The sequence below is a fragment of the Cynoglossus semilaevis genome, chromosome 15 (genome assembly GCF_000523025.1).
Source record: "Cynoglossus semilaevis isolate Cse_v1.0 chromosome 15, Cse_v1.0, whole genome shotgun sequence".
NCBI lineage: Eukaryota > Metazoa > Chordata > Actinopteri > Pleuronectiformes > Cynoglossidae > Cynoglossus > Cynoglossus semilaevis.
In genome coordinates, this window is record NC_024321.1 from 13,609,459 (window position 1) to 13,617,397 (window position 7,939).

Consider the following 7,939-nt stretch of genomic DNA (forward strand, 5'->3'; position numbering starts at 1 on the left):
GGTCAGCCTTCCCCCACCCGCAAGGTGCCCAAGAATGCCCCCAAGCTCTCTACATTCGTGCCTTACCAGGAGATGGATGGGCAGGAGCACCTGATGGCGAATGGCAGTCCCAAGCCGCTGGCGACCGAGGAGCGTGGCACAGGTAGCAACAGCGCTAGTTCCAAAGTGGCTAATATGCGTTTCATGACACCCTACAGCAGTGCCTATCCTGGGGTCGGTGACTCATCGGTGAAAGACTGTGGGCTGGAGGAAATACCACTGAGCCAGGCAGCAGAGTACCACTCAGCCACCACCCCAACTGGCCAGACCTCCAAGAGAGAGATCTACCTGTGAGGGTGTCACCTTCCACCTTAGGGCCTCTAACACCACCTAACAACACTACACCGTGTCCCACTACTCATTGCTGCTCGCCACAACGCCCGTCCGACCACCCAATCCCCCGCCCCACCCCACCCGTCAGTGTTGCCTCCCCTCGTGCCTATTGTTCGCTGTGCCACTGCACAGAGCGACTGTCCTCTCTTTTTCCTTTTTTATAATGGCACCAACACTATTCAAGCTTTAGATGCCGCCCATCGCCACCTGACCATCACCATGTCTAATTCTCTTAAAACCAATCAAATGTAAGATAGAATTAATTAAAATAAACAGAAGAAAACCACGTGGCTCCCGCGGCCGCTGAAGGAATGTAAACTACACCACATCGTCGTGATAATTTATGGGAAACTATTTACTCATGTATTTGAGTTTGGTTTTTTTTGTGCGTCGCTTTAGACTTTGTTGCGTTGTTGGATCAGTAAAAAAATTTAAAATAAAATAAAAACAAGCAAAAGAAAAATAACTTCTAAGCAGAGAAGAGGAGAATATTTCTTGTAAATCCTACCTAAATATACTGTTTAATGCTATCTATCCTCCTTGATTTTTTTCAGGTTTTGATTAATTTTTTGACTCCACATGAAACATGTTTTTTTTTTTTTGTCTTTCTGCCTGGCTGCATCAAATCAGTCAAGCTCCTGTTTCATCAGAAACAATGTTGAGACATTTCCAGGAGTAAAGAGCAGCTGCCCTACCTGTCAGAGTCAATGTTGAAAACCTTTTAAGTGATATTCTCTTTTGTTTTGTTGTAGTGAGGTCTTGTACTCAATGTACAGAACTGTAAATAATTTGGATAGTGACAGAAGAAGCTGCTGTGGCTCTGATGCTACAGCTATAGCGTGGTCCGCTGACCTTCATTTAATATCAGGATGATGGACTGAAAATGTCATGTATACAAGAAAACCGGAGAGACAGTGTGGCTTTTTGTCACATTGCAGGAATCTGGACTCTTGCGCATCACCAACGGTGCCGAGTTATAAAACACTTTTAATATAATTCCTTTTTTTTTTATAGTTTTTTGTTCTCTCTCTCTTACTCTCTCTCTCTCTTACTCTCTCCACAACCACTTGACTTTGGGTTCATGCGTGGGTAAATATTATCATCAAGCTGCAGCAACACCAATTTATTCAAAACCAGAGAGAAGTCTGAGTGGATCGAAATACAAGAACCGATTCTATTATTTACGCTGTTGTCAGCAGTGTGCCGTGAAATGAAAACTCAACGTGAATGTTTGTGTCCGTTAAATTAATCCTCAGAGAAGATGATCAAACAATTTTTGTCCCTCAGAACAAGGCAAAAATAAAGTTGAAGATACCTTTCACAAGTTTAACCAGAGTTTCATGAAATCTATGTTGTGTTATTGACCAGTGGATGGCGCACTGAGCACAGATACAGTATTTATACACGAGTCATCCATTAGAAGGAAAGTGATAAAGATTAGAGAGTTGGTGGGTGTGGCTCTAAACTAAGGGGTTATTCTCTGTGAAGCAGGAATCTACAGCTTACTGTTTGGGTGTTCATATGAAGAATAGGGTTCAATTATAGGTAGGGTTTAAAAAATCTTAAACCCTTAAAGAGAAAACAATTAGGGAGTTCTTTCATTTTTCACACATACTATACATAACACTTAATGTAGTATATAGTTTGAATAATATCTTATGTTGATGAATTAGACACTGTCCAGATACACTATGTAAGCGTTCAATGTGCTCTGTAACATTTGCAACAATGTTGCCACCAGACAATTTGGTTACAGCCTGGAAATCTAGAGAAAACGTCATGTGGAGCCATTTCATTTTTAAATTCTTTATATATTTAATTGTTTAAACCAGGATGCAGCCTCTTATTGCTCATACATTGCTATTTTGTTTTTGTAAAGCCTTTATTCGGAAAACACCTTTGGTCTCAGATGGCTTAACTCAGTGTCATTAAAGCCTTGATCTTTGGCAGGAACTGTGAATTTGGACAAATGGACCAGAACTCAACAGAAGGAGCCAAAGGCCAGGGTATATGGTCATTTTTGGTAATGATTGAGTTAGACAGTTCCAGGTCACTACACCCTGAAACTGATTATCAGGTGTCAAAGTTGTTTTTTTTTTTTTTTGTTTTTTTTTCAGAAGGAGGAAGAGGTCACCAGAATAACTGAGATAAATCATTTGATTTATTTTATATTGTGGTTGGTAACTGCACATATTATTATATGACAAATAACTAGGGTCTAATTTACTGATTTTGTTCTTTTACATCGAAATTTGGCATCCACCAACTATGGTGCCCACAGTAATTAACTACTGGCAAAAACAAAACAAACAAAAAAACACAAACAGAAGTAACTCATGATTTTATTTTAACTTTAACTTAAGTACTAACATGTCTATGAAGATTCTCAGTCATCCAGGTCATGGAATTTAAAAAAGTGCTGTTAGGCAACTGGACGTGAATTTTCTAAAAGAAGACGTTTCACCTCTAATCCAAGAAGAACTAAAGAAGCCTCTTGGATTAGAGGTGAAATGTCTTCTTTTAGAAAATTCACGTCCAGTTGCCTAACAGACCTTTTTAAACTTAACTACTAATTTTTTTTCTAACTTAAAAAAAGATATGATAGAAAAATATAAAACAGCAGCATTTTAGATTCCTGACTGACCCGCAGCTAAACTGGTGAGCAAAATGACCTCAGAATATAGTTATGACATGTGACTTTATAAAGGATTTTCCCAATTATGAGAAAGAATTACAAGCAATTAGCCAGTTTGATTTTGTCATCACAGACAAATTGAGAGATACAAGTATAAATAGGCCTACATGTCTACACATCACAGCTCTGGAGCTGGGTTTGTGTTGCTTGTGTCGCCTCCAGAGAGGAGCTTCCCTGCTGTTTGTTACTTTATTTTCCCATCCAAAAAGGAGAGCTATCTCTAGGTAATGTTTACCTTTTTACCCCTCAGTGTGAGGCCTTGAGCAGCTCACCGTTAAGCAGAAGTGTTTCTTAAACCCTGTTAGCGGCGTACAGCAGCAGGAGGCGAATGCGGCTCATCCTGCGGCGTTCACAGGAAGGAATGATTATTACGGGCTTCAGGTCCACTCACACATCACCCACTCCACACACACAGCACACCGGAAAGGACCGCTAATTACGACCCAGGGTCTCCACACATTATTGGTGCTAATTTGTAGCAGTGGAGGTGAGCTAGCATAGAGATTCTTCTTTTCCTGCATCAAGTTTAAAACGTAGCAAGATGTCTGGAGACAACATCTTTGACTAGTAACTAACCAGTTCACAACATTGTACTTTTGGTACAATGGGTGGGGTTTGCTAATGCAGAGTTATATTTATATGTGCTATTGTTTCCATGACTTGGACTTTGCTGCTTGTGCTATTGTTTCCATGACTTGGACTTGTTTCCATGACTTGGACTTTTGACACCATGTACTACAGTATGTTAATGATGTGGTTAGCACAGCTTTAGCCAAGGTAACAGCAGCCACTGGAACTCAGAAAAGTGAAGCATCGTAACACAGTGTTTTTTCTTTCTTTTTTTTTTCTTTTTTTCATTGACAGTACATCATAAAACACATAATTATTCTTAATTGTACATACATTTGTTTTTTATATCAACGAGAAATGCAATTCATCCTTCAGGTGCTTTGATTTATGATCAAATCACCTGAAGGATGAATAGTGTTGATGCATTGTGTGTTGTTTGCACACACACACGCACGTACCCACACTCAAACACACACTGGATTTCTTTTCACATAAATCAAGCCTCATTCAACTCTCCAGGTGACAGAGATTTAGAGCCCACCTTTGCTGCTGCTTCTGCCACACTCCCCGTCTTCCTCTGCTGATTTAATGCTGTAGCTCAGTGATTATTTACAGGCCCAACATAGAGGTCCACATCCACTCCTTCTTCCTTCTCCTGCTCCTCCTCCTCTCTTTGCCATGCTTCACCGTTCCACTGTAAACAAGTCATTTTTTTATGATGTCTGTTCACTGCCCCCCTCCAGCGTCTGCAGGGGATTTGTGCTGTGTAAGGTAAAGATGGAGAAGTTCATGGAGCGGGAGGAGATGCAGTGACAGTTTAACCTCCACTCTTTGGCACCAATTAACCTCAGAAGAAGAAAAGTGACCTCTGGTGACCTCCTCCTAACCTTTAGAGACCGTTAGCTTTGCAGTAAAAACTGTGAGCGAAAAGCAAACACTAGCAAATTTCTTTAGTGTCTGGGTTGGTGTGTGCGTCTGTGGCTTTTTTTTTTCTGTGCGTTGACATTATTTCTTTTACGTCAAAAAAAGTAGAAAAAGATAGAAACTCCATTGTACAGCCCACAGTTAAGGTTGTGTTGGCATTTGACATTTCTCTTCTTTTGGGATACAGTTTAGTAACAATTGGGAAGATGTTTGAAACATCGTACATACACGGCTTCTGTTGAGTTTTGTCCCAGCTATCAGTTTCTATTTAAAGATAATAATATTATATTATGTCAGGTGTAAAATGTAAAGGGTCAAGTTTCCAAAGGCTAATTTGGGTTTGAAATCGGTTATTTCTTATCCTTCTCATTGTCTTTTTTTTTTTTTTTTCAATTTTATGGTAGGAAAGGCAAATACTGCAAACTGTTACCATAGCAGTTTACCATAGCATATGTTTTTTTGTTTCTGACTAATTACTGTAATACAGACCACATTTGTATTCTTGGTGGTTTTATGGATTAAAATAGCACTGGTCATACCTCCCAAGGCTACAAAACAATACTTGATTTTTTGGAAGTCGAAGACTGCATCCCTGTTTACATACATGTCTGGCAGGACACAAAGCTTTGTCACATGTAATATTGTATTCACATCCAATTAAGAAGTTATGACATGATTTTCAACTCCCTATGGAAAAACACACTGACTTCTCATTATGGATGACCAAAACGTCATTGCCCTAAAACAGGTTGTTTACATATTATCAATTTTTTGTAGATGTATTCACTCTATCATTACAGGTCAGATACAACATTTGCAACCAACCTGTGAATGTAAGCATTAAGAGATTAAGCACTAAAACACGTTGGTTTACAAACACTTAACAAGCTAAACTAATAATCTGCCTAATGAAGCCATAGCACCCAGTTCACTGCTGACTGGTTAATCTGCCGACTAATATTTGAGTGTTGTCTTAACTGTGTTGGTATTTTAACGATTTGCCTTGTATATTTCGGACAATTATGTGTCTTTTTTATTTAATTTAATTATTTAATTTACTCTGTAACCAACCACACTAACTTCTCATTGTCTACAATGTTTTTTTTTTCTTCTTTTTTTTATTTCTCACAGTGCTGCCCTCTACTGACTAACACAATTAAAGGAGCCCCAAGTAAAAAATGTTAAATGAAGTAAATATCCATAACAGAAAACTGTTTCCTTATACAGTAAAACACATTTTAAGATGCATACTGCTCTTTACAAATTTTTAAAAATATCTGCTTTAAATGACATTTCCTTTCATTGTATTTACTAACAGAACATGATCTACACTTGTTAATGCATAAAAGTCAGAAAATTCAAGGGGCTTTACACACACCAGGTATTCCTAAATGATCGATAACTTTGTTACCTCTTATTGGATCATGGACTGAAACTGGTGTAAAATTTGGAGAGTAAATGCTATTTATATAACACTGATGATACATTACATTCTGAAGGATTCAAACTTTTCTTTCTGAACATTAATCCACAGAAAAAAAACATGAGCCAACCTGAGGCTTTTTTGTTTTCCTCTTTGACTTGAACTTAATCCCTCTGAAACTCCAGCAACATGAAAATGACAGATTTGTTCCCACACAAATTATGTGACAAAGTTTGTTGTTTTGGGAGTTGTGTACTATACTGAGGCTGGGGGCTCCAGCTGAGCATGAACCAAGCCAACTTTATAAATAATTGACTTCATAGTTATTGTTTTCAGTTTCTTTTAAGCAATGTGACTCAGCTCTGCTCCAGATTTGCTGTTTAAATACAAATGTTCGTTGCAGCAGTTAAATAATGTCTTCTGAGCAGGTGTACGCTGCTGTGAGAAGCAACAAAAGTCCAGTTAGGTCTAACAATTATCGTGGAAATTAGAAGGTATTAAAAAATGAAATACAGGTACTCTAGATACCCCCACTAGAGGGAAATAGGAACATTTTGAAAATTTGTAATCTAATTATATAAATTAAAAAGGAAATATGATTTCTTCATTTTCTATATTTGTAATATTAGGTAAAATTATATTGGTGAAATGAATAAGGCAGGTAACAAATAAGGCAAAATTTGGATTTTTTAAAAATTATTTTATGGTCATTAAAATCATTTTACACAAAATTCCATAAAGTTTTTACAACTGTCTCTGTACAAATTTCTTGACTGTGTAAGGATTTATTTCGATAGAGTTTATAATTAGTTTGTAATTATTACTAAATTTGGAGATACTACAACGAAATATTTTTTGTTTGTAAAGACATTATGAAAAAAAAAAAAAAACAAGAAGGTACTGTTGACCACTGACTCAGTACCTATGTCTGGATACAAGGGTATACAAAGACACACGTGCACTTCTGATTCTTCAACTATGATTACTGATTTCCTATGATTTAATGGAGAAAAAAAATCAATATTAGCGTTTAAAAGCATCTGTACTTCAGTGGATAAAGACATTTTTTTTTATTTGATGTTATTTTACTTACATAAAGAAAAGAGTGGGGCAGAGCTGCCCAATCACATTTGTCTTTACTGGAAGTCCATGTTTGTAGCCCTAACTGTTGGTTGGTTATATTTATATAGGAACAATGCTAGTGACGCCTTGTTTTTTGTACAGTTTTATGTACATGCTAATGTAGGTTTTTTAAAAAAAAAAACAAGCGGAAGAAAAAAATATATATCTATATATTCAAACCACATGAAGGAATTCTGACTGTGAACCTGTAGGATTATATCGTCTTAAAAAAAATTACTGTAGGCTTTATTAAACGTAGGAGTGACGAGTCAGATTTGGGCGCTAGTGTCCCCCATCCAATCATCTGCCAGCTTTTTTGCTTTTTTCTTTTAAGTCCTACCTGTCTGTCCAGGCTGTGCCCTGCAGACAAANTATATATATTTCTCTTGATTTCTTTAATCATATTGTGTCTTTTGAGCTTTTTTTATTAGTATTTTAATTCCAGGAGAAGACGTGGTGTGAAGTGTTTGTATTACACCTCATCTGTTTTTTGATATGCATTCGCATGTTTGACTTTGAAAAAAAAAAAGTGGTATTTTATTTTTGCTGAGCAAATCAAAGAAGTGATATCTTGTAATTAATCCTTCCTATAGCTTTACAATAAAATACATTCAGACAAAGGAACAGTTTAAATGTCACTTTTCCTGTTCTGGTTGTCCTCTAAAGAAATCTGCAATGTTACCTGTGACTTTTCCTGATTCTGACCCGCTGGTTGGATCGACTCTCCATTGGTTTACAATCTTACAGGGAAACACAAAAAGACCGGAATTTTGTTGTATTAAACTAAATACCATTTGATGCTAATTAGGCTGATGTTATGTCAGGGGTTGTTG